Genomic DNA, 26787 nt, shown 5'->3' with positions numbered 1-26787 from the left:
CAAATCAAATGCTGGTTATTACTGAATGAGTAGGCTAGCTACCTACCAATGCCATATATAAATAAACTGATGAATGATGATGATGGTAGTGGAAGGAGAGTCAAAGTGTATAGGTAGTTGGTGATATGTTATGCTTTCTTATTCAATGACTACTTGTTATGTTGATACCTCAACTTGGAAACAGCACTAGATTCCGTTTATGGCTTGCTCAGCAAGAAGAATATGTTGCTAGGAGAGCTCTCTTACAACAGATGAACGCAACACTGCCAAAGATTAAACCGACAAGGTCATCTTACAAGGTTCAGGTTCATGTTTAGTTAGCATAATACCACAGAATGATCAACATTTTCGAACTGAACTAGTTCAACATTCTTTTGAAATTGATAATCATTTGTCTCCTGACATTTATAAATTAGAATCTAAGGTGTTAAGTGATCCTGTTAACCCTCAAAGTTAAAATTTAATATTTAGATATTTCTTTTTACTATTTAACTTTTGAGTTTGTATTTTGATAAGATCATATGAATTGGGTTGATGATTTTTTGTGTAGTGTTTTAAATTTGGAAGATATTTTAGGATGTTTATTTATATTCTAAAACATTTTTTTCGGTTGAACCACTGGTTAGACCGGTTGGACTAGTAAACCAGTGAACCAGTGACTATAGCGGTTTGATGACCGGTCCGATTTTCAGAACCTTGCCTGAAACTGCCATTGCAAGAAAAAAAAAAGAGAAACTGAGGCAGCTGAACATCAAGGAAGCATGTAATGAGAAAGCAGTTCGTAGAGTTCATCGATACATAGCACGGTGGTTCTACCAAGCTGGGATTCCATTGAACCCAGTAAAGTTGAAGAGTTTTCAAGATATGTTGTGGACTGTTGGAGGCTTTGGTCCCAATTTACCTGCTCTCAGTTATCATGCTCTAAGGGTTTCGCTGCTTAATGAGGAGTTAGAATACACCAAAGGATCGTTGAAGGGTCATAAAGAATAATAGAAAAAGTATGGCTGTTCTATTATGTTAGATGCTTGGACGGATAAGAGGCAAAGGAGCATTATTAATTTTCTTGTAAACTTTCCAGCTGGGACAATGTTTTTGAAGTCTATTGATGCTTCTGATTATGTGAAGACTAGTGAGAAATTATTTGAGCTTCTTGATGATGTTGTGGAGGAAATTGGTGAGCACAACGTTATTCAAGTTGTAATTGATAATAGGAGCACTTATGTTCTTGGCGGTAAGTTGCTGATGGAGAAAAGACCAAATTTGTTTTAGACCCCTTGTGCTGCCCACTATTTGGATTTGATGTTTGAGGACATTGGCAAGTTACCATTAATTCAAAAAACCATAAAAATGGTCATTTCTTTGGTTAACTTCACTTATAGTCACTCTAGATTCCGTACGGAGGTAGGGGATTTCATTTTAAAATTAATAATTTTTAATTTAAGAATGCCTAAAAGCTTATTGAGTAATTACAAATAAATTATATGTGTTTTGTATGCCTAATTGATGAGAATTGGTTTTGTTATGATTATGAATGTTGATAAATTTGGTGTTACTTGTTAAATTGAAATATGAATTGAGTTTGAATTGAGATTGTGATTGATGCTAGAATTTATGATTGTGGAAGTAAATGATAATTGATTTTGGTGTTGGTATGATGGTGGTTAAGTGTGATGAAAGATTGGTAAACTGTTGAGAAATTATAAAAGTGAGGAAGCCCATAAAAATGGTGTGAAGTCAAATTTTAAGAGAAGGTTATGTCTGTATTCTTGTAAAAACAAACGAAAAAGTGATTTTGTTTTGAAAACCTGATATATATATATATATATATATATATTAAGAAATGATCTTTTATTGGACATCCGATTTATAAACTTATTTTGAGTAAATGATTTTATGATGAAAAAGATTTGGTTGCATAGTTACTCATATTGAGAAAAGGGTTTTGTATTCAAAGTTTGAGTTATAAATTTATATTAAAAAATGACTTGGGTTTTGAAACAGTTGGAAAGAGTTTGAGAAAATATCGGTTTGATGTATTAATAATTATCGATATGATTCAATAGCAAGAGAACTAAAAGGGAGCTGAATTTTATTAAAATAGAAAGTGGCTTAGCTTCAAAGAAAGCGTTTTAATTACTGAAAATTATTTGCTATCTGGGAAGGTTGAGAAATGGTTTGGTTGGAACCCTTAAAGGGTGGCAAAGCTCGAATTTTTAGAGAAAATGCTGCAGAAGTTTTATAAAACTCTGAGGCTTATTTAAAGCTTTAACTAAAAGAAAGTTGAATTTAAAAACTATATTATTTGTTTTCGATTTGTTAAGAAAAGAATAAATTATGCTATGATTTTGAATTGTGAAGAAAAGTATTTTGTTTTGAGATCTTTTATTAAGAAATTGAATTTTTCTTTAATTAAACGTTAAAGAAGTTTGGGTATATGGAAATTAAAGGTTTTAATGCTAAGATTGAAGGTATACCTATGTGGAGATGTGGAGGTAAGAGTGATTGACTCTTTGGTGATGCGAAAGTATGTGTAATTAAGCAGTAATGCGGAGGTACGTTTAATAATGTAGGTAATGCGGAGATGTGTGTATGTAATTGGTGATGTGAAGACGTAATAAAGAGAAAGAGAATGAAAAGTGCTAATGCAGAAGTACCCGTCTGACTGATAGCCTAAGATAGCTAATGCGAGAATCTCTGCCTAACTGATAGCATAATGTATGTTGAATGGGCTTTGTGCCAAATTACTAATGCGAAAGTGCCTGCCTAACGGATAGCCTAAAGTTGCTAATGCAGGAATGTTCGCCTAACTGATAGCCTGTTTCTACCGTAATGCCAAGATATCCTAACTGACATACCAATGATGATAATTGTGCCTGACTGACACGGTAAAGAAATCATATTCGGGGTTCGCCTCGAGTAACGTCGGGTTGCGGGTAGACAACCGACGCATGAGCTCATGGCCTGCTTAGGATAGACATGCATCATATTGTTTGCACACTTGCATTTGATTGTGATTGTTTATTCAATTTTTCTGTGATTGTGTTATTTGCCTTGGTGACTTGCTTGTGTGCTTAATTAGATATTTTATTGATGTTGCAAAATTAGTCATGTATTGAGGAATGCTACTTGTGACTGATGTACTGTAAATGTGACAGAGACTTTATTTAAGTAGCGTGATTTAAAGAAAGGATTTTAAACGGTTTTGAGTAAGACTTAGGAAAAGTTTTAAGGATTTATTAGAGAAAACTGTTTTTAGGACGTGAATTAACTATTTGTATTTTATTCTATATCCTTACGGCATTCACTTACCCTACTGAGAACATGCGAGGACGACATTCTCACCCCTACAGATTTTCCTTTCAGCAACAGGTTCAGGAATCATTAGCTCGAAGCCGCGATTGAACATCAGAGCTTTATGTATATATGTATCTGTATTTCTGTATTTGGTTTAGTCTTTGACTTTTCCCTCGCTATTTATTGTCTTTAATTTTTAGAGGGGTATGACTTATATTTGAGAATCTTGGAATAGGTCTATGTAAATATTGCTATGAGAATATATATATATATATATATATATATATATATATATATATATATATATATAGTGAATAAAGGGTTTAAAGTACAGATTAATCATTTTCTGAAATAAAATTCCAGTTCGTACTCGTAAAGGCTCGTTATTAAATAAAGATAGTATAAAATAAAAAAGTTAGAGGTAAGTAATTCCTAAACTTTTAGTACGATCTTGAAGTGCTAAAAATTAGGGTGTTACAGATTTTATTCTATAAATTCGAATTTATGTGTTTTAGAATTTTCTATTTAGATTGTTATTTTAATTTTATTTTATTATAAATATTTTTGTAATATTAAACTTTTTTTTGTTCTTTGAAGGATTTTAATTTGTTGAAAAAATTGTTTTCGATAAATTTTTTTATTTTTTATTTAAAATGTTATTATTGATAAGTTAATATTAAAAATATAAAAGATAAGCATACTTAAAAAAAAACTATATTATGAGATCAAACAATTTTATAATTGTGGGTATTTGTCTACACGGGAGGCTGTGTGGAGAATTTTGACTTATGATATTCATTGGAGATGGCTTTCAGTGATGAGATTAATCTTTTATTTGCTTGGAAAGTAAAATATCATCTTTGAAGACGATGACAATCATGAAAAAATCATGGATTAAGAGAAAAGGGAAAGATACGATGTTCTTAGTATGATAGAGGCCAACAAAAAATTTGAAGCAAATCAAACTTTAACATATGCTGAGTTTCTTAAATAATTTATTTATGATAGAGAAGAAATAAAACGCCATCCACGCAAGAGAGAATATTCTATCAGAAGGTTAAATTGTGTTTCATCAGGTATAGGTGATATATACTATATGAGAATTTTGTTAATTATTCAAAAAAGTTGCAGAACATATAAATCTATTAGGACAGTTAATGGGATTACATATCCTAACTTCCAAGATGCTTTCTATTTTATGAAATTATTGTGTGATGATAGAAAATTTATTGCATCTATTAATGAGGTCTGGTTATTAATTGAAAAAAGGTTTACTTACTCTGTTGGTTTCTAATAGTTTTGTGAAATTTTCAGTTAGGTCCCTATACTTTTTTTCTTTTTAATTGGGTCTCTACACCAAAATTTTTTTTTAAAAATTATATCTCACTAAAAATTTAATAAATAAATTATAACTCAATTAAAAATTCGAAATAATATTTGAATCCATTTAGTATAAATCCTAGTAAAAAACCGTCAGTGGATGGAGGTCAGTAAGTGTAAGAAGCAATCTTGTTAACAGTGGATAATTAGAAAAAAGGATAACCGTATACCTAGTGGATAATTCATCTTTTGTATTATTTGAAATGGACTGTTTATCTTCTCTATTTTTTAAAACCATCCATCTTCTCTATTATTTGGAATGGACTATTTATTTTTCCTATTATTTAAAACCGTTCATCTTCTCTACTAGCACAGACCAACAATTAAAGAAAGGATCAAGATTTAATATCTTGAATAAACGAAAGACTTTTATGAGAAAGAGATGCATGAAGATCATGCCCATAAATATATGTAAAGTGGGCCTAATGCTATTGTAGCCCAAAAAGAGATTATTAGGCCTGGTGGTGGGAAAAATCCACAGGGAGCAAAAAAAATCAATATAACAAAGAATGGGCCAAATAGCCAAGTAAAAAATAACAAGTCCAAGTCAAAATATATTGCTAATCCTAAACCTAAGCAAGCATCTACAATAGAAATGCAAGTCCAGCCTACCTCCTCTTCTAGAAATTTGGAGAAAGAAGCTATGGAAGAGATGATGCTCCATAGTATGCGTATATTACAGCCTTTGAGGCAGCAAGGGCGTCCAAAAATATGCTTGAAAGTCATGTGGTCACAAACAAATTTCTCACTGCAACCCACAACTGTGAAGTGACGGTGATGGAAGTTCAGAAGGTGGTTGAACCACCGGAGAAACCACCGGATGAAGTCATGGAGGAAGTTTCTCCGAATTAGAATGGCGAGGACGGTGTCTCCTCTGGCCAGGTGAGGGGCTCTGAGAGGGCAAATGCTCAATCTTGACTCGCAGTTCTTCGCCTCTTTTCTTCTCATTTTATTCATGAATCTGTTAGTTTGGAATTGTCGTGGTGTAGGGGGGAGAACATTTTCTACTCTTATTAAAGATTTGAGAAGAGAGTTTAATCTCAGTTTTATTATTCTCTTGGAAACCCATATTAGTGGAGACCGTGGTAAAAATGTTCGTAACAAGATTGGCTTTGACGGAAGCTTCATTGAAGAAGCCAGGGGGTAGTCCGGGGGTATTTGGTGTTTGTGGGACAAGGCATTTTGGAAGGTTGAGGTGTTGATGTGCAACCATCAAATTGTTCATATGAAGCTCACTGATAATCTTTCAAAATCCTGGCTGCTTTCGGTAGTTTATGGAAGCCTGCAGAAGGTGTTTCGTAAAAATCTTTGAAAGGATATCTATTCTTTATGCTCCAATATCAATCTCCCTTGGTGCTTGTTAGGTGATTTTAATGCAACACTCCCTTGGTGCTTGTTAGGTGATTTTAATGCAACACTCCATGATTATGAAAGGAGAGGAGGTGCAGGGAATAACAGAAATTGTGCTTGAAAAGATTTTTAAGACTGTGTCTCTCAAAATGGTCTCCTAAATTTGGGCTACTCAGGTTGGCCATTCACTTGGAAACATGAAAATTTGGTGGAAAGACTTGACAGAAGATTGTGTAATATGAATTGGCAGATAGCTTTTTCGGAAGCCATTTTAAAACACTTCACGATGCTTAAGTCTAACCATGCTCCACTCTGTCTTCATTTAACTAGCTCTGTTTCACATAATAAAGGTAGAAGACCCTTTAGATTCATGGTAGCTTGGCTCTCTCACCTAGGTTTTGAAGACTTGGTGAGGGATAATTGGAATATCACTAATACTTGGTCTAGTTGTGTTGACGACTTTCAGAAAGTGCTCAGAACTTGGAACACTAATATTTTTTGGGACATCTTAAAGAGGAAAAGCACTATTATTCGTAGGCTTCAAGGTATTGCTTCTAGTCCAAATAGAAACAAATTTCTGGATAATCTTGAAGCTAATCTTTAGAAGGAATATGAAGAAATTCTCACGCAGGAGGAATATTGTGGTTCCAAAAATCAAGGTGCAAGAAAATTGAATTTGATGATAGAAATACTAAGTATTTCCATAGTATCACTATGGCGCATAGGAGGAGGAACAAAATCACTTCTCTTCAAGATGATTTGGTTAATTGGATTACTGATAGAGATTCTCTGGAAAGAATGGCTACTTCTTATTATATTAATTTATATAAAGATGATAACCATGATTTTCCCTTTATCATTAATCAGGCTTTTCCTTCTCTTGATGATAATGATCTGAACCTTATTGGGTGGCTCCATATCTCCCGAAGAAGTAAAGGACTCTCTCTTTAGTATGAATGGTCTCAAAGCTCCAGGGAGGGATGGTATACATGAAGTCTTCTATCAAAGTAAGTGGGATTTGGTGGGGCTGGTTTATACAAATTGGTTGAAGACATTTTCTCTCACCCTCATAAGGTAGGAGAGATTAATGAGACACTAATTACCTTGATTCCAAAAGTTGAACCTGTTTCCTCCCTCAAACAAATGAGGCCTATCAGTTTGTGTAATGTTTCTTATAAGGTTATTACCAAGTTGCTAGCCAGGCGTCTGAGAAGAGTGGTGGAAAAATTGGTTTCTCCTACTCGATGCAATTTTGTTCCTAGAAAGCACACTTCAGATAATATTATAATTACCCAAGAAGTTATTCACTCAATGAGAAACAAAAAAGGAGTCAAAGGATGGATGGCAATTAAAATTGATTTAGAAAATGCTTATGATAGGCTTAAATGGAGCTTCATCAGAGACACCCTCCTTGATATTGGTATACCCCATCATATCATTGATCTTGTTGTTTCTTGTGTTTCAACTGTTAGAATGAGAGTGCTTTGGAATGGGGAGGCTCTTGATGAATTCTTGCCATCTAGATGGATTCGTCAAAGCGACCCCCTATCTCCGAGGTTGTCCCACCTCATAAATGCAGCTGTGGAGCATAACTTTTGGAAGCTCATCTTAATAAAAAAAAAGGTGGACCTATTCTGTCTTACTTATGCTTTGATAATGATCTTATTCTCTTTGTGGAGACTAAAATGGATCAAGCTGAAGTCATTAAGTAGGTTCTTGATGCCTTTTGCTAAAGCTCGGGCCAGAAAGTGAATAATGAAAAGACTCGCATCTTTTTCTCTGATAACGTTGGTAATAGTGTTCGAAACGAAATCAGTAACACTCAATTTCACTAGAACTGATGACCTTAGAAAATACTTAGAAGTTCCTCTCCTACATACAAAAGTCAGTAATATTACATATAGTGGGATCATTAATAACATCAATGCCAGATTCAATGGTTGAAAAGCCTCTAATTTATCTCTTGCTGGAAGAACCACCCTGGTGAAATCTATCATTTCCTCTATTCCTAGTTATAATATGCAAACTGCTTATCTGCCTTCTTCTACTTGTAATTTGATTGACAAAAAATGTAGGAATTTTCTTTGGAGTGATACAGAGCAAATTAAGAAGATCCACCTTGTTAGTTGGAAGAAAATTAGTAAGCCCAAAAATGCTGGTGGTCTTGGAATACGTCATGCCAAAGACCTCAAACATGCTTTTATGATGAAAGTAGGTTGGGGTCTCATTGAAAAAAAAAGATACTTTATGGGGAAGAGTCATAAGAGCTAAATATAATTGTGGGAGTGATATTTTACCCAATATTACAAGAAAAAGAAACTCTTCCAATTTGTGGAAGGGCATTTGTGCAACATGGAATAACGTGGCAGAGAATACAACTTGGAGAGTTGGTGATGGATCTCAAATCAGATTTTGGAAGCACAATTGGGTGCCAACTATTGGAAGACTTGACCAACATGCAACTAAGGTGATTACTCATACTGATAACTATACAAATCTAATGAATTTTCTTACTGTTTCAAGTGATTGGGATGAAAAGAAGCTGCAAGAGTGTCTCCCGAAGCAAGTGGTGGACAGCATCTTAGCCATATCTCTGCCCTCTCTTTGGAAGAACTCTGATCGTGTTGCTTGGGCGCCTTTTGCCGATGGAATGTTTAACCTAAAAACAGCTTATAATGCTATTCTTGAGGAGCAAGCACCTTCTGATAGAGTGTTCAAGTTGGCATGGAGCTGGTGCAGTCCGAAAAGAATTAGAACCTTCCTTTGGTTAGTTGCCCACAAAGCCATTCTAACTAATATGGAAAGGAGAAGAAGGCATTTGTCAACTAATCCTAATTGTCCGAGGTGTGGTGATGTTGAAGAATCAACCATGCATGTGCTTAGAGATTGTACTCTAGCTAAGGAGACATGAAGACTTCTACTTTCTCAAAATAGTGATCCAGAGTTTTTCAACTTATCTACTCAGGATTGGCTTATTAGTAACTTGACAAAGGATAAAGAGTGGGCCATACATTTCGGTGTTACAATCTCTTCTCTTTGGTATAATCGCAACAAATGGGTCTTTGAAGGAACTTATTCACATCGAATAAATATCTATGAGTTGGTTAAAATATTTATACAGAGAGTAAGGAAGGTGGTGTTGAGCAGCTATGGCTTCGTCTCTGTTGCTCGCTGTCATCTGTCTTTAATCTCATTGATTTTGCTCTTGCTGTTGCTGCAGAACAGAAGAGGAACATGTAAGACACACACACACTCTCTATCTCTCTCCCCTCGTTGCTCTAGGGCTTATGACATAATTGAAAAATCTTGGGTTCGAAAGGTCATACAAATTATGTATTCTGTTGATTATTCATTTATTTATTGGCAAAATATGATTTTAGTATGTTCTCTGTTTGCTTAATTTTTCTTGACTTCTCGTTGAAACTTAACTGACCAAATCATAATCCTGCAAAGTAGAAGTCTCTAGGTCTTTATGTTTTGGGGGAAAAGGGGAATAAGATTTAGCTTTTATGTAGTTATATTAGCTTCTAGGAATAACTGTATATACTTGTGTATAGTAAGATTCCGAAATCACACAGAGTTCATGTATACAAACTTTCATAGAATCCTCGTGTGCTCGTTGTAAAGATTTATCCATTATGTTGAAACATCCAAGACCTAGAGATCCTCATAAAAGACTTGAGATGAAGAGATTCATAGGGATATGCTGGGATATAAGTGTTTCAGCAAGACAAGAAGGAACTATAGGGTTAAAAAAGTACAAACTTTTATTTTATTTTTAACATTTTAGGAACAAGATTTTCAATACTTCATGGTTCATCACATTGGAAAACATACAAATTTAGTATACTTGTTAGTAAAACCCATTAAGCTTCTATACCGTTATGCAGAACTCAATAATTATTGTCATACATTACCATTTGATGGGGAAAAACATGTACATCGCATTTAAGAAGTGAATTTCAAGGAAACAAAGATACCATGGTATAGGATTATAACAGCTTACCCACAACTAGTTATACACACATGATGATGTCGTTGAAGCCTCAGAAGCAAAACATGAAACAAATGTTTTGCATTGTTGTAATGGATTCCTTTAATGTATGTATATGTTGGTAATACAGGCCAAGCTAGTTGTTGATGCTAATGGTAGAAAGTACTGCCAATATGATTCTGACATTGCAACTGGCCTTGGCGTGGGTTCGTTCTTCATCCTAGTCGCAAGTCAAGTGATCATAATAATTGTAACTAGATGCCTCTGCTGCGGAAAAGTTACGAGACCAAGTGGTTCCAGATCTTGGGCAATTTACTTATTCATAACTAGCTGGTACACTTGCTTCCAATTGTTTTCCCTTTCTTTTCTTATTGATTTCACATAAAAAGTTCCAAGACCAACTTTTTAACCAGGACAATGATAATTGAACAACACAGATCTAACATGATTATGCACAATAATTTCTCTTGGACTTATACCATTATTCGCGAAGTTTAATGATGAGCGGATAATTTATACGCTTTTTGGCATTGTTTTTAGTATGTTTTTAGTAGAATCTAGTTACTTTTAAGGATGTTTTTATTAGTTTTTATGTTAACTTTACATTTCTAGACTTTACTATGAGTTTGTGTGTTTTTCTGTGATTTCAAGTATTTTCTGGCTGAAATTGAGGGACTTGAGCAAAAATCAGATTCAGAGGTTGAAGAAGGACTGCTGATGCTGTTGGATTCTGACCTCCCTGCACTCAAAGTGGATTTTCTGGAGCTACAGAACTCAAAATTGCGCGCTTCCAATTAAGTTAAAAAGTAGACATCCAGGGCTTTCCAGAAATATATAATAGTCCATACTTTGGCCGAGTTTAGATGACACAAAAGGGCATTGAACGCCAGTTCTACGCTGCAATCTAGAGTTAAACGCCAGAAACACGTCACGAACCAGAGTTGAACGCCAAAAACACGTTACAACTTGGCGTTCAACTCCAAAAGAAGCCTCTGCACGTGGAAAGCTAAAGCTCAGCCCAAGCACACACCAAGTGGGCCCCGAAAGTGGATTTATGCATCAATTACTTACATCTGTAAACTCTAGTAGCTAGTTTATTATAAATAGAACTTTTTACTATTGTATTAGACATCTTGGGACGTCTAGTTCTTAGATTATGGGGCTGGCCATTCGGCCATGCCTGAACCTTTCACTTATGTATTTTTAACGGTAGAGTTTCTACACTCCATAGATTAAGGTGTGGAGCTCTGCTGTTCCTCATGAATTAATGCAAAGTACTAATGTTTTTCTATTCAATTCAACTTATTCTGCTTCTAAGATATTCATTCGCACTTCAACATGAATGTGATGAACGTGACAATCATCATCATTCCCCCACGAACGCGTGCCTGACAACCACTTCCGTTCCACCTTAGATTGGATGATTATCTCTTGGATCTCTTAATCAGAATCTTCGTGGTATAAGCTAGATTGATGGCGGCATTCATGAGAATCCGGAAAGTCTAAACCTTGTCTGTGGTATTCCGAGTAGGATTCTGGAATTGAATGACTGTGACGAACTTCAAACTCGCGAGTGCTGGGTGTAGTGACAAACGCAAAAGGAGGGTGAATCCTATTCCAGTATGATCGAGAACCTCAGATGATTAGCCGTGCTGTGACAGAGCATTTGGACCATTTTCACAAGAGGATAGGATGCAGCCATTGACAACGGTGATGCCTCCAGATGATTAGCCATGCAGTGACAGCGCATCGGACCATTTTCACAGAGAGGGTGAAAAGTAGCCATTGACAATGGTGATGTTCTTACATAAAGCCAGTCATGAAAAAGAGTAGGACTGATTGGATGAAGACAGCAGGAAAGCAGAAATTCAGAAGAACGAAAGCATCTCTATACCTTTATCTGAAATTCTCACCAATGATATACATAAGTATTTCTATCCTTTATTTTCTATTTATTATTTATTTTCGAAAACTCCATAATCAATTATTATCCGCCTGACTGAGATTTACAAGATGACCATAGCTTGCTTCATACCAACAATCTCCGTGGGATCGACCCTTACTCACGTAAGGTTTTATTACTTGGACGACCCAGTGCACTTGCTGGTTAGTTGTATCGAAGTTGTGAATAAAAAACGATTTATTAAAACGTGCGTACAGAGTTTTTGGCGCCGTTGCCTGAGATCACAATTTCGTGCACCATTTAACTTGGTGCATTTAAGACTTGAACTGACATGACTATGTTGTTGATTCAGGGTAATGTTTATGATTGCTGCGGCATGCCTGCTGGCCGGTTCTGTGAGGAATGCTTACCACACCAAGTACAGAGATCTCTTGAAACAGAGTGCACCATCGTGTCTTGCAAACATACACTGCACAATAACTATTTCAAACATTTTAACAAATATTAGATTCCAATTTCAATCCACTTTTTTTTATTCCAAACTTTAGAATTTCTATCAGAATTGAATTGTAACTCAATTCCATCAAAACTCAACTCAGTTCTTTCTCGATAAAGTTACAAAATACACTGTGTACTAAGTTAACATTGTTTTCTTTTGCGAGGAAAGGAACAATAGTATATATTCAACATATATGGGTAACGTAACCTTGTTCTGTATTATCTATCTAGGTATACATTGCATACAATTAAGCTTTTGATTAATTTCATAAGCACATTTTCACATATGGAACACTAATGTTCCAATATTTGTGCAGCTCATGTTCGAAAATTAGTATATATTCAACATATATGGCTCCTATTTTTTTTTCTCCTTCGCCAACCTATGCTGTAGTTGCAAAACCTTTCTTTTGGAAGGTTTTTTAATGTAGAAAGGCAAAAAAAAATGTCGTTGTTCTACTAGGCTCTTGACCAATAATCCCCCTTGAATGGGTTTTTAATGTAAAAAGATAATACAAAGGATTCATCCTTTAAAAGAAAAAAGTTGATACTTTTTATTGAATGACTATTATTGAAGGATTTGTGCAAGTATTTGATAGTCTTCAAAGTAAATCAATTTGGAGAAAGCACCGACCCTCTAAGGCTGTGTTTGGTTCTGAGAGTAAGACAAGACAAAACACTAAAAACAAAACACAAAGAACAGAGACAACAAAAATTAGTGTTCTTGTATTTTGTTTGGTGATAAACTAGAACAAATTATGAAAGTCCAAATTATTCTCATTTTTTCCCATTTAAAAAGTTTGAAAAGAAAAATATAATACAAACAGTTCGAAAATTAGTATATATTCAACATATATGGCTCCTATTTTTTTTTCTCCTTCGCCAACCTATGCTGTAGTTGCAAAACCTTTCTTTTGGAAGGTTTTTTAATGTAGAAAGGCAAAAAAAATGTCGTTGTTCTACTAGGCTCTTGACCAATAATCCCCCTTGAATGGGTTTTTAATGTAAAAAGATAATACAAAAGATTCATCCTTTAAAAGAAAAAAGTTGATACTTTTTATTGAATGACTATTATTGAAGGATTTGTGCAGGTATTTGATAGTCTTTGAAGTAAATCAATTTGGAGAAAGCACCGACCCTCTAAGGCTGTGTTTGGTTCTGAGAGTAAGACAAGACAAAACACTGAAAACAAAACACAAAGAACAGAGACAACAAAAATTAGTGTTCTTGTATTTTGTTTGGTGATAAACTAGAACAAATTATGAAAGTCAAGTTTATTCTCATTTTTCCCATTTAAAAAGTTTGAAAAGAAAAATATAATACAAACAACAACAACAAAGTCTTGTCCCACTAAGTGGGGTCGGCTACATGAATCAATCGACGCCATTGATCTTTATCATATATCATGTCTACAGAGAAACCGTTTACATGTAGAACTCGTTTGACCACCTCATGGATGGTCTTCTTAGGTCTTCCTCTATCTTTCACCTCTTGTTCATCTTCCATCTCATCCACTCTCCTGACTGGGTGTTATGTCGGTCTTCTTCTCACATGTCCAAACCACCTGAGACGCAATTCTATTATCTTTTCCACAATAGGTGTTACTCCAACTCTCTCTCTCTATCTTCATTCTTTATTCTATCCAATCACGTATGACCACTCATCCATCTCAACATCATCATCTCTGCCACACTTAGCTTATGTCTGTGCTCCCCTTTGGCCGCCCAACACTCTGTACCATAAAGCATAGCCAATATGATAGCAGTGTGATAGAATTTACCTTTCAATTTTAAAGACATTTTTTGCCACATATAAAATCAGACGCATTCCGCCATTTTAACCAACCTACTTGAATCTTATGATTTACATCATGTTCAATCTCTCCATTATCTTGTATGATGCACCCAAGATACTTAAAACTCTTAACTTTTCATAAGATATTTTCTCCAATCTTCACCTCTATATTAGAATTTTTCCTTCACAAGCCGAACTTACATTCCATATATTCCGTCTTGCTACGAGAGGTTAATCCGAAACTTTGTATATCCTCCTTATTCTTGTAGATAGGTACTATATCATTTGAGTTATAACTCAATGAAAAGAAAAATATAATAATAAAAATTATAATTATAAAAAATTAACAAGAATAATAAAAAAATAAAAAATAAATTATATCTCTTGTTAGTATCTCAGTGTCCTTCCTATCAAAATGGACACAAAATACAATAATTCAATGTCTCTTAATATAATGTCTCTGTCCATATCTCATTTGTCAAACACGATTTTAAGTCTGTGTCCCTGTCTCAGTATCTCATACTTGTAAACAAACGCAACCTAAGTTACGACATCGAAAGTTTCACCAAAACCTCACTTGCGTTTGGTGAATGCAGTCCAACGGAGCAAAACCTCGACACACCCCCCCACCTTCAAATTGGGAAGACATTACAAGTTAGAGGCCCAATAGCCAGCCCACTTTTTAAGTCACACACCATGGAGTGTGAAAGTTGCTGAGCTATTCTATTGTGTCCTTTGAATACTATTTAAGAGGTTAATTTGATAATACACAAGCTCACTAAAGAACAAATGTTCAACTGGAAACTTGGTCAACATCAAAGTTCCACATTCACAGGAACACCTTATATAATGTCATCATCTAAACCTAGACAGCTGAAGTTGCAGATTGCAATAAAATTGCTTTGACAATGAGTAGTACAGAACTACATGATGATGTATGTTACAGTTAAGATCATAGGAGGTACAAAGGAGAGTAGCTTTGGTTAAACTCAGCTACATTAGTTACCTGGGGAAAGGTGCTCTATCTTCTCTCCGCTTTTAGTATTCGTTCAGCACCTCACCAGATTGGTGTCACAGCACCAAAAGTTGAATACACCTTGCAAGCCCATAACCGTTTAATACACCTTGCAAGCCCATTTTAGTGGAATTTACTAGTTTGGCAAGGTGGTGAGTAATAGACACGACACCAAGGCCTTAAGGGCCTAGTTCAAACTCCACCCATTAGTGGCTGAGGCAGTATGTGAGTGACAAATCAGTTTGCCTCATATTAAGCCACGCCCGGGATCGATTCCCACTCCCAACAATAGCTGGATTTAGTGTGTAGGTGATGTTAGGGGTGTTCAAAAAACCAATCCGAACCGAACAAAATCGATCCGGACCGAACAAAACCGATCAACCGAACCAAAAAAACCGAGAACCAAATAAACTAAAAACCGAAAAATTCATGTTTTGCTGTTTTTTATGCGGTTCGATTCGGTTTTCGGTTCTGACACTAAAAACCCTAACCAAACCAAACCGAACCGGTAACTAAAGAAAACCTAAAAAACCCTTCAGTTAACCCAACCCATTAGGCAGCCCATTACCCCACGGCCCACCTTCCCACCCCCATCAGAAAACCTAGCTTCCCCATTACCCCACCCCCACGTCCCCACGCAGCCACAACTCAAAGAAATCCCATTACCCTAACCCTCCCAGCAGCACCTCCCAGCCCCGCCGAACAGTGTCTCCCAGTCCCTCCCAGCAGCCCCTAACTCTTCTTGCCCCTTTGCCTCCAATCCTCTCAACTCTCAGCGCATTTTGCTCTCCCTCTCCCTCTCCCTTCCTCGTCCTCCCTCTGCTCCGCGCCTCCGCCATTGCTGTCGGCCTGCCTCTGGACAGCACCAAGAATGGAGCCTAAGTCAGGTTGGTTCTTCTACTTCCTCCCCATCGGTGGCTGCAAGCAGTGGTTTCAATTTTCCCCTTCTCTTTTATCTTTGTTCTGTTGTTACTTTCTAAACTCATTGCATCTTCCATTTATTTTTTCATGGTTCTTTTTTTTCAATAAAATTTGACATTGGTTGATCCAGGTTTAACTGTCTAATTTTAAGAATTTGTTGCATAGTGTATAACCTCACTGTTTCCTTTCTAACTTCGATGCTTAGTTTGCTTTCGATTCTTTTCTTGTTGATGTTTGCATATGATTTCTTATAACTGTAAGATAATTTTGGTGATTTTTGGTTAATATCTATTTATTTGTTTTAGAGTTGGTCCAATGGAGGATAGCCAGAAAATTGAGGAGCAGGTGCAGGAAGAAGTGATTTCAGACAATGGAACTGAAAAGAAGCAGGAAACTCGTGATGAGATGCTTTCGCAGCACATGTGATGTTTTAGGCTTGTCATTTTAGTGAATCTATTTGGTTCTACATGTTCATGTAGTAGGATCTATTTGTCATGGAATCTATTCTATTTAGTAGAAATTATTGTAGTTCATTTCTGTTTCTAAGCAAGAGAGAAGAGTTTATGGTGAATTCGTGGTGTTTAGACAGCACTGTAGCTTAAATAACCTAGTTAATTATATAAGGGACACTATATAAGAAGAGTATCCAGGATAATGTTTCAGTACATTAACATGTTGAACTTGAAAGTAATCATGGAATACAAACTTCACTTGTAAAGTATTCATTCTGTTGATCAAATGTATTTCAAATGGGCTTCCTAATTATTGATTAGAAGTAATATCAATGTATCTTGTAATTGGTATCTGTCGGCTTTCCCTCACAACATAGATATAGGCATATTGTCTCTTAGTAAATGTATGGGCAAGGCTGTTTCTTTTTCAAAACCTTAGCAAATTTCTTGACACTCAAATGAAAGGTTTCTATAAATATACTTAAGGCATGATTCATGGACTTCAGAGTTCATTGCGATTGGTGGCTGCTGCTATTTTTTGCTTTTAACTTGTTATTGATTCAATGATTTATTGTTATTCTGTTTTTGGTTTTGATTCACTGTTAGTGTTGATATTTAATGTTGTATCTGTCATATTTTTGCAGTTTGACCATAGTACGATGGATAACATTAATGAAACTGAAGATGGAATTGGTGGATATGTAATATTGTAATCATTTTTTCATTAATCTAGCTTTTTAATTATAAATATTATTTGTTATGATCGTTCCTTATTTTATAGAAGTTGCATCTACTCTTGATCCTAAAGTTTTTTTTATGTTTTATACGATTCTTCCTCTTTTAATTTTGTATCACTATGTGCTCATATTGTTCATTATTTTTGTTTGAATTAATTAAAAAATCGAACAAACCGAACCGAACCAAACCGATTTTAATTGGTTTGGTTTGGTTCGGATGATCTTGATAAAAAACCGAACCAAACCGAACCGTAATTTTAATAAACGATCGAATCGGATGGCTTTTTCTTAAATAACCGAACCAAACCGTACCGCGAACACCCCTAGGTGATGTCACTGATGTGTATGTCCAAAAAAATAAAAAATCCACCTGTTACGGTAGGTAACCGGAGATTAATGGGCTGGATGGCGTTGGTTGGCCCAATCGTCTGAGGGAGGAAGCCTTTGAGAGGGTCTGCGCCTTGGGGCCTCCGTCCGACTTGTGAGTATGAATGAATGGGGGGTGGTACCTGCAAGGACACTCCGATGCCTAAGTCAGCAAGAGTGTTAACAGGTCTAGAGAGTATTGGAACTTAGAGATACCTGAGGGGTGTCAGTGTATTTTATAGTGGTGAACCAATAACCACCGTTGGAGTAGTGCCACTTTTCTAGGGTGTTCACCGTCCCTTTATCTCAGGGAAGTTAAGATATGGCTCGTGGAAGTGGTTAGAGAGATTCTAGGGGCAGTTACTCATTCAAATGAGTGCTTATCTGCCAGCTAACCCTAGTTCCCGACTTCTTTGGAGCAAGTCGTGACGAGTACCGACTTCGTAGTGGCTGATCCGGTGAAAGGTGAGGTCAACCCTTTGGGTTGGGCCTTTTTATTTGGATCCTGGGCCTTATTCGTTGGGCCAGGGTATGAACAGTGCCCCTACTCGAGCCCAATTTCTCTTTAAGATTTGGGTTCGAGTATACTACTCGGGGTTGTGACCGACTCGTTGGGGGACCGACGTGATGTTCCGAAACCGACGTGACTTTTTGTGACCTTTTGGTTCTGACAGTTACGTCTAATCAAGCGTCGTGTCCGTTAGGGATGTGCGTAGGGATTGATGGTCTTGGTAACGGTGCATTTTTATTAATGACTGCCCCGTTTTTACTATTGTGCCCCTAACATACTTATAAATACTTTCCCTCTCTTTCATTGTTTCGTTTCTGCGATTTTTCAAATTTCCCCTTCATTTGTTCGTGCTGCATTTTTGTATCTTCGAAGGCTTTCGTTTTCTCCAACCCTCATTTTCAGATAAAGGTTAGTTCTTTTTTGTAACATGCTTTTCTATTCGCATGCCTTTACTTTGTAGATAGGTTGGTTTGTAGACTTCAGTTCCGTATTCCCTCCTTTAGAGACCGTGTTTTTTATTTTCCTTTTCTTTTTCCCTTGTAGGTTTTTTGTTACCTTTTTAAGAAAAAGAAATGGCTTCCGTAGATATCCTTTCTCAGTGGGTTGATGTCACGGTCCTAGGGGAGGAACCCTCGGTCGATACTGAGTTTATCACCAACCTTCGCACTCACCACAGAATTTGTACTTCTGAGGAGGACGAGCCGAAGTATGAATTGGTAGTCCCAGGTCCTGAAGACCGGGTTTGCTTTGGGAGGGTCAATGAGGCGGCCCCTCATTTTTTCTTTATGTATGAGTGTATGATCACCCGCTTGGGTGTTTTTCTTCCTTTTTCAAATTTTGAGATATCTGTTTTGCATCACTGCCGAGTTGCCCCTACCCAGCTTCACCCCAACTCTTGGGATTTTTTGAAAATTTATCAATTTATTAGCCAAGTTTTGGAGTTCCCGACTTCTTTGAAGATTTTTTTCTATCTCTTCCATATGACCAAACCCTTCAGTGGGCTAAACAATAAGTAACAGTGGGTGTCTTTCCAAGCCATACAGGGTCGGAGAGTTTTTACCCTTTTTGACGAATCCTTCCATGACTTTAAAAATTATTTTTTCAAAGTTCAAGCTGTAGAGGGTCACCACCCCTTTTTTCTGGATGATAATTCTTCTCCCTGATTTCCTTTATACTGGCTGGAGGCCTCCCCCTGCGAGAAATATGGTCTGGACAACCTGGACGAGGTAGAAGCAGCCATTGTGGGATTCCTCCGAAAAGTGTGGGGGAAAGCCCCATATTTGGACACTAAAAAGTTTCTCCAGGGGTCCCCGACCTTTGTCCAAGCACAGCTAGGTAGCTTTTATTTGAATTTGTTAGATCACCGACTTGTCTAATTGACCTTCCCGACTTGTCTTAATCTATTATCTATTGTTTTTTCAGAGATGGCGAAGACAAACGCTCAGGAGTCTTATCAAAGAGTCCAGGAGGCTAAAGCAAGGTCTTGATGGGATATTTTCGCGGAGAAACGAATTCCTCCGAAACACCCAAATCTAACCGGCAAGTGCACCGGGTCGCATCAAGTAATAATAACTCACGGGAGTGAGGTCGATCCCACAGGGATTGAAGGATTGAGCAATTTTAGTTTAGTGGTTGATTTAGTCAAGCGAATCAAGATTTGGTTGAGAGATTTGTGATTTGCAGAATTTAAATTGCATAGAAAGTAAAGGGAATGAGTAATTGGCATGAAATTAAAGAGAACTGAAATTTAAAGTGCTGAATCTTAAAGAACAAGAAATTAAATGGCAGAAACTTAGAACGCAAGAAATGTAAATTGCAGAATCTTAAAATGCAAGAAATGTAAATGGCTTGAATTGTAAAGGGAATTGGGAGTTGGATTTGCAGGAATTAAACGAGGAAAAGTAAATTGCAACAAAGAGAAGTAAAGGATGTCTTGAATCAAACCGGATCTTAAAACAGAAAAGTAAAATGAGCATGAAAACAGTAAACAGAGGATGTAAATTGAGAATTCAGATCTCAGGACCCAAGAGACTAGAAAACCAAGTCTAGATCTCAATGCCTTCCTAGATCCAACAAGAACAATTGCAAAGGAAATTGTAAATTGCAAAGAAAGTAGATGAAGAACAATTAACCGAAACTGAAATTTAATTAAGCAGAAAATTAAACAAGATCCCAAGGTGAGATTGAAACAGAATTTCTTCAACTCTCCACCCAAAATCCAAGACAAGAAAAGTAAAGAGTGCTGGGCAAGAACAAGGAAGAAGAGAGATCAATTCTCCTCCCAAATTCTCTTCAATTAAACAACAATGCTAAGAAAAATAAAAGTGAGCTCTAAGCAAAACTGAAAAGAAAGCTATTTTGAAAAACTAAAAGGGAAGCTCCCTTCAAAACTTAAATTCTAATCTATTTATACACTCTCTTCAAATGGTCTTCAAGCCTTCAATTGGGCCTTTGCTCTTGGTGGAATTGGGTTGAGAGAGGCCTTGGTTGATTGCTCTTGGAGTTTGGAGAAGAACCGAATTGAACCGGGTTAGAATCATGAAAGCTTGAGTGAAAGTTGGAGTAAAAGTTAGGGTCTAACTTTTGCTCCAACTTTTCACATCAGCACCCTTGTTTTGCTGATACCAACGTTGGGGCAAAAGTTAAGGGTCTAACTTTTGCTCCAACGTTGGCCTCCCCTTAGTTCTTCATGGCGCCAACGTTAGCCAGAAAGTTAGGGGCTAACGTTGGCGCAAACTTTTGCTAACCCAGGGAGTTTTTCAAGCGCCAACGTTAGCCAAAAAGTTAGGGGCTAACGTTGGCGCAAACTTTTGGTGCATCCAGGGAGTGTTTTTCATGCCAAAAGTTAGCCAAAAAGTTAGGGGCTAACTTTTGCTCCAACTTTTGCCCAAAAGTTAGCCAAAAAGTTAGGGGCTAACTTTTGCTCCAGCTTTTGCTTCCTGGTTCATAATTTATCCAAGACTCAAGTCATTCCTCCTAGCCATTGCATCAACCTTTCTCCAAGCTTTCTTCACCTATCATTAATCAACCAAACACATCAAAGCTATGCTCAAAATCATGAGATATTCATTCTTTCATAATATATGACAATTATAGCATAAAACCTCATGAAATAGCATGAATTCATACATGGTTGATTAAATCAAAGGAAACATGAAAATCTACCCAATTGGCTTGCTTTTGGCTCAAGAAAAGTGCATAATTCAATTGAAAACAAAAGAAAAAGGCTAGTGAAACTAGGCTAAGATGACTTGTCATCACAACACCAAACTTAAAGCTTGCTTGTCCCCAAGCAAGAAATGATTTATTGAGAAGAAAGAATGAAATGGAAGAGGATGTTCATGCTAGTAGAGTGTTATTGGTAGTTCATGGGGTGTTATGTGGATATGTACACACTCACCTCTTATTAACTCTTAAGCCTAGAAAGCCTCCTTCAAGCTTCAAGTAGCATACTGCTATGACCTCTCATTATTCCTTTATCCTTGGCTATTGTCTTGTTCATAAGCTTTATTTGAGCGTCATGTGTAGCAAGTTCATGTCCTTTTCTTTATACTTGACACATTATTCACTATAGACACTTGGCTCACATTCCTTCTTAGAACATTGATGCCCAGCACCTCTTTGGGCTACTAAATGCCTTGTAGTTAGGTTGCTCTTGATAGTGGACTTTCAGCTGATGATCCCGGGTTAGTTAACCCAAGTTATCAAGTGTTGATGCACTCCAAAGAGCTTAATAGTCCAAGCAGATCCTAATACAAAGACACCACAGGCATATATTCTAAATTTCAAGCTATTGGTGTCCAGCTTTGTTTCTTTTCGTTTTTCTTTTGTTCTGCCACTTCTTGGCTATTTCTTTTTCTCCCTTTTTTTTTCTTTTTGTTTTTCTTTCTAACCAAGGATTTTTATTCAATTGAGATTCATAGACAGCAGCTACTTTCTACTTAAAAGGAGACATTCTAGTGTTCTTATTCATTAAAGGTGAGCTATTATACAATCACACACATACCACCACTTACTTTTATTTTACTTCTATCTAACAGAGAACTATCTCACTTCACATTCAAACATTTTTTTTATTGAATTGAAAATGCAGGGGACAAAGCATATAATTCAAGTAAGATGAAAGTGAATCAAGCACTTAGACTAGTAAGCCATAATAGCATGAAACCAAACAAACTCGCAGACAGTAAATGAATCTAAGAAGATACAAATCAACAGGGGACATTTGCACTTTCAATTAACATACTTGAACTAGAATCAGTCAGAGAACAATACAACCTCTTGGAGTCTATTTGTTTCCTCTGTGTCATCATCATTGTTGGGTTATATATCCTTCCTCTGTCCATGATGATGTACTTTTTCCTCCAAGAGATTTGAATGACTTCCTACAAAAGATATTGAAAATTGCTTGTTCCCCAAGCACTTGAGAGGTAGTTAGCATGCATGTATGCTTGTGATTCTGTGAACCTAAGTTGGTGTGGGAACACCAAACTTAGTTCCTTGCCTACTTCTATATGTAGCAAAATAAATACATGCATGAAACATCAAGTACTTTTATTAAGGAAATAAACTATGAACTAAGAAACAAACTATGAACCAGAAAACAACCAAAAACTGGAAACATGACAATTGTTAAGCAGTTTCTCTGATGGCTTGGAGCCGATACTGATCATGCTGAGGGTGCAATGTGTTCTTAATGAAATTTTTGGTGGAACACCAAACTTAGCATTCAACATTCACCCCTTAACTATTTTGGTGTGCAACACCAAACTTAGCTCTTTGCAATACAGAGAAGTCTACTCAACTCTTTTATTAAACTAGCTATTAAGAGAAAATTACCTCAGGTTGGGTTGCCTCCCAACAAGCGCTTTTTTATTGTCACTAGCTTGACATCCTTCAATTCCTTTCAGGAAGGCTGTAGGTTCTGGACCTCTTTTTCCTTATCCCATTGTCCTCCCAAGTACAACTTTGCTCTGTGACCATTTACTGTGAATTGATTCTTTGTTGCTTCATCTAGTAGTTCAATGCTCCCATAAGGAAAAACCTTTGTCACCAAGTATGGGCCAGTCCATTTAGACTTAAGTTTGCCAGGAAAGATCGTAAGCCTTGAGTTATATAGGAGCACTTGCTGCCCTGGCTTGAATTCCTTCTTTGTGATCTTCTTGTCATGCCACCTCTTAGCTCTTTCCTTGTATATCTTAGCACTCTCATAAGCTTCTATCCTGAATTCATCTAACTCATTCAGTTGCAACAACCTTTTTTCTCCTGCAGCTTGGGAATCAAGGTTGAGGAGTTTAGTGGCCCAAAAAGCTCTGTGTTCAAGCTCTACAGGGAGGTGGCAGGATTTGCCATACAATAGCTGAAAGGGTGATTTGCCAATAGGAGTTTTGAAAGCTGTCCTATATGCCCATAATGAATCTTCTAGCTTCCTAGCCCAGTCTTTTCTTGTGCTTCCCACTGTTTTCTCTAAGATCTTCTTTAATTTCCTATTTGCTAGTTTAGCTTGGCCATTAGTCTGAGGGTGGTAAGGTGTAGCCACTTTATGGATTACTCCATATTTGTGGAGAAGCTTCTCCATCTGTTTGTTGCAAAAGTGACTACCACCATCACTGACAAGACTCTTAGGCACTCCATATCTTGTGAAAATGTGTTTTTTAAGGAATTGGAGGACAATCTGTGCATCACAGGTGGTCGTAGCTATGGCTTCCACCCACTTTGAGACATACTCCACTGCAACTAAGATATATCTAAAAGAGTAGGAAGGGGGAAAGGGCCCCATGAAATCAATTCCCCATAGATCAAATAATTCCAGTTCCAAAATGAAGTTTTGAGGCATCTCATTCCTTCTTGTTAATCATCCTGCTTTCTGGCATTCATTACATTGGTGAACATATTCTCTGGCATCCTTGAAGATAGTTGGCCAATAGAAGCCGCTCTGCAATATCTTCGCAGCTGTTTTCTCTGGGCCAAAGTGTCCACCATAGGCTGAACCATGGCAGTGCCACAGGATATCCCTTATTTCACTCTCAGGGATACACCTTCTAATTACTCCATCAGAACATCTCTTGAACAAGAAGGGTTCATCCCATAAGAATTTCTTTCCCTCACTGATTAACTTCTTCACTTGTTGCTTAGAAAAGTCTTGAGGTATCTTTCTTCCTACTTTGTAGTTTGCTATGTCAGCAAACCAAGGTGCTTGCTGGATCTGCAAAAGGTGCTCATCTGGGAAGCTTTCGTTCATGGGCTGAGATGATTGTTGAATTGTTTCATGTGGTAGCCTCGACAAATGGTCAGCAACCCGGTTTTCAGTGCACTTCCTGTCTCTTACCTCAATGTCAAACTCTTGTAAGAGTAATATCCATCTGATAAGTCTTGGTTTAGCATCCTGTTTTGACATCAAATACTTAAGTGCAGCATGGTCAGTATAAACCACAACTTTGGATCCTATCAAGTATGATCTAAACTTGTCAAAAGCATAAACTACAGCTAGCAACTCCTTCTCCGTTGTGGTGTAATTTCTTTGGGCCTCATTCAACACTTTACTTGCATAATATATGACATGATGTAAGTTTTCCTTCTTTTGCCCAAGTACAGCACCAATTGCAAGGTCACTTGCATCACACATGAGTTCAAAGGGTAACTCCCAATCCGGAGGTGTGATGATTGGTGCTGTTGTGAGTTTGTTTTTTAAAGTTTCAAAGGCTTGCTGGCAGTTTTCATCAAAAACAAAAGGGTTATCAAGCATTAGTAGATTACTCAAAGGTTTAGCTATTTTTGAAAAATCCTTGATAAACCTTCTGTAGAATCCGGCATGCCCCAAGAAACTTCTAACAGATTTCACATTAATTGGTGGAGGGAGTTTTTCTATGATTTCAACATTTGCCTTATCAACCTCTATCCCTTTTCTTGAAACTTTATGGCCAAGAACAATCCCTTCGGGTACCATGAAGTGGCATTTCTCCCAGTTCAAAACTAAATTAGTTTCTTGGCACCGTTTTAAAACAAGGGTTAAATGGTTTAGGCAAGCATTGAAATTATCACCAAAAACAGAGAAGTCATCCATGAAGACTTCTAAAAACTTTTCGACCATATCAGAGAAAATGGAGAGCATACACCTTTGAAATGTGGCAGGGGCGTTGCAGAGCCCAAAGGGCATCCTCCGGTATGCAAAGACTCCAAATGGACATGTAAAGGCGGTTTTCTCTTGGTCCTTGGGGTCCATCACGATTTGATTATACCCAGAATATCCGTCCAAAAAGCAATAATAGGCATGGCCGGCCAACCTTTCCAGCATCTGATCAATGAATGGGAGAGGGAAATGATCCTTCCTGGTGGCATCATTCAATCTTCTATAGTCTATGCACATCCTCCACCCAGTCACTGTTCTAGTAGGGATCAACTCATTCTTCTCATTAGTGATGACCGTCATTCCTCCTTTTTTTGGTACAACTTGAACCGGGCTTACCCATGGGCTGTCAGATATTGGGAAGATTATCCCTGCATTCCACAACTTCATTACTTCCTTCTGGACAACTTCCTTTATAGTGGGATTTAGCCTTCTTTGTGGTTGAACCACTGGTTTGGAATTATCTTCCAAGAGGATCTTATGCATACACACTGCAGGGCTGATTCCCTTCAGGTCATCAATGGTCCATCCTAAAGCATCTTTGTGAGCTTTGAGTACATCAAGAAGTTCTCCTTCTTCCTTCTTTGTCAGGGATGAATTAATGATTACTGGGAAGCTCTCCGATGTGCCAAGGAATGCATATTTGAGATGGGTGGGTAATGGTTTCAGTTCTTGTTTTCGTACTTCTTCCTTCTTGTCTTGTTTCTCATCTTGCTCAATGGAAGTCTCAGCTACTTGTTCCTCTGTTGCCCCTTGATTTCCTTCTTGCTCTTGAGAACTTTCTTCCAGTATTTCTTCCACCAAACTCTCTATCATGTCCACTTTCATATAATCCTCTTGCTCAGGAATGTGTTGCATTGACTTGAAGACGTTTATGACCATTTGTTCATTGTGGACCCTGAAGATCATTTCTCCTTTTTCTACATCAATAGTGGCTCTTGCTGTGGTTAGAAATGGCCTTCCCAAAATGATTGAATTGTTCCCTTCCTCTTCAGTATCCAAAATCACAAAATCTGCTGGAAAAATAAACTCCCCAACCTTTACCAACAGATTTTCCACAATTCCAGTGGGTGTTTTGATTGATCTGTCAGCCATGACCAATGACATCCTGATGGGTTTAAGCTCTTCTATAGCAAGTTTTCTCATCATTGAGAGAGACATTAAGTTGATGCTGGCACCAAGGTCACAGAGAGCTTTGTTGAGAATTATTCTGCCAATGGTGCATGAGACTACAAAGCTTCCTGGATCCTTGAGTTTTGGTGGAATGCCCCTTTGAATCAAAGCACTGCATTCCTCGGTGAGTAACACGGTTTCCTTCTCAAGCCAACTTCTTTTCTTGTTGATAAGCTCCTTCAAAAACTTGGCATACAGAGGCATTTGCTCAAGTGCTTCAGCAAAAGGAATATTGATTTCCAGCTTTTTGAAAGTTTCGAGAAACTTGTGAAA

The 26787-nt window shown here is 37.1% G+C and overlaps 1 pseudogene across 1 annotated transcript in view; it reads left to right on the top strand.

Moving 5' to 3' along the window:
* Positions 1 to 864: 864 nt before the first annotated feature.
* Positions 865 to 26787, top strand: part of LOC110267719 (uncharacterized) — a 111645-nt pseudogene continuing 85722 nt past the window's right edge. Inside the window, exon 1 of the transcript XR_002355607.2 lies at positions 865 to 1388. The product of XR_002355607.2 is annotated as an uncharacterized LOC110267719 (transcript). The remainder of the gene's footprint in view (positions 1389 to 26787) is intronic.

Source organism: Arachis ipaensis, chromosome B10, assembly GCF_059453495.1.
Source record: "Arachis ipaensis isolate K30076 ecotype BB chromosome B10, ASM5945349v1, whole genome shotgun sequence".
Taxonomy (NCBI): Eukaryota; Viridiplantae; Streptophyta; class Magnoliopsida; order Fabales; family Fabaceae; genus Arachis; species Arachis ipaensis.
Note: the sequence above shows the minus strand (reverse complement) of the source record. Positions and strands in the feature narration are given on the sequence as shown.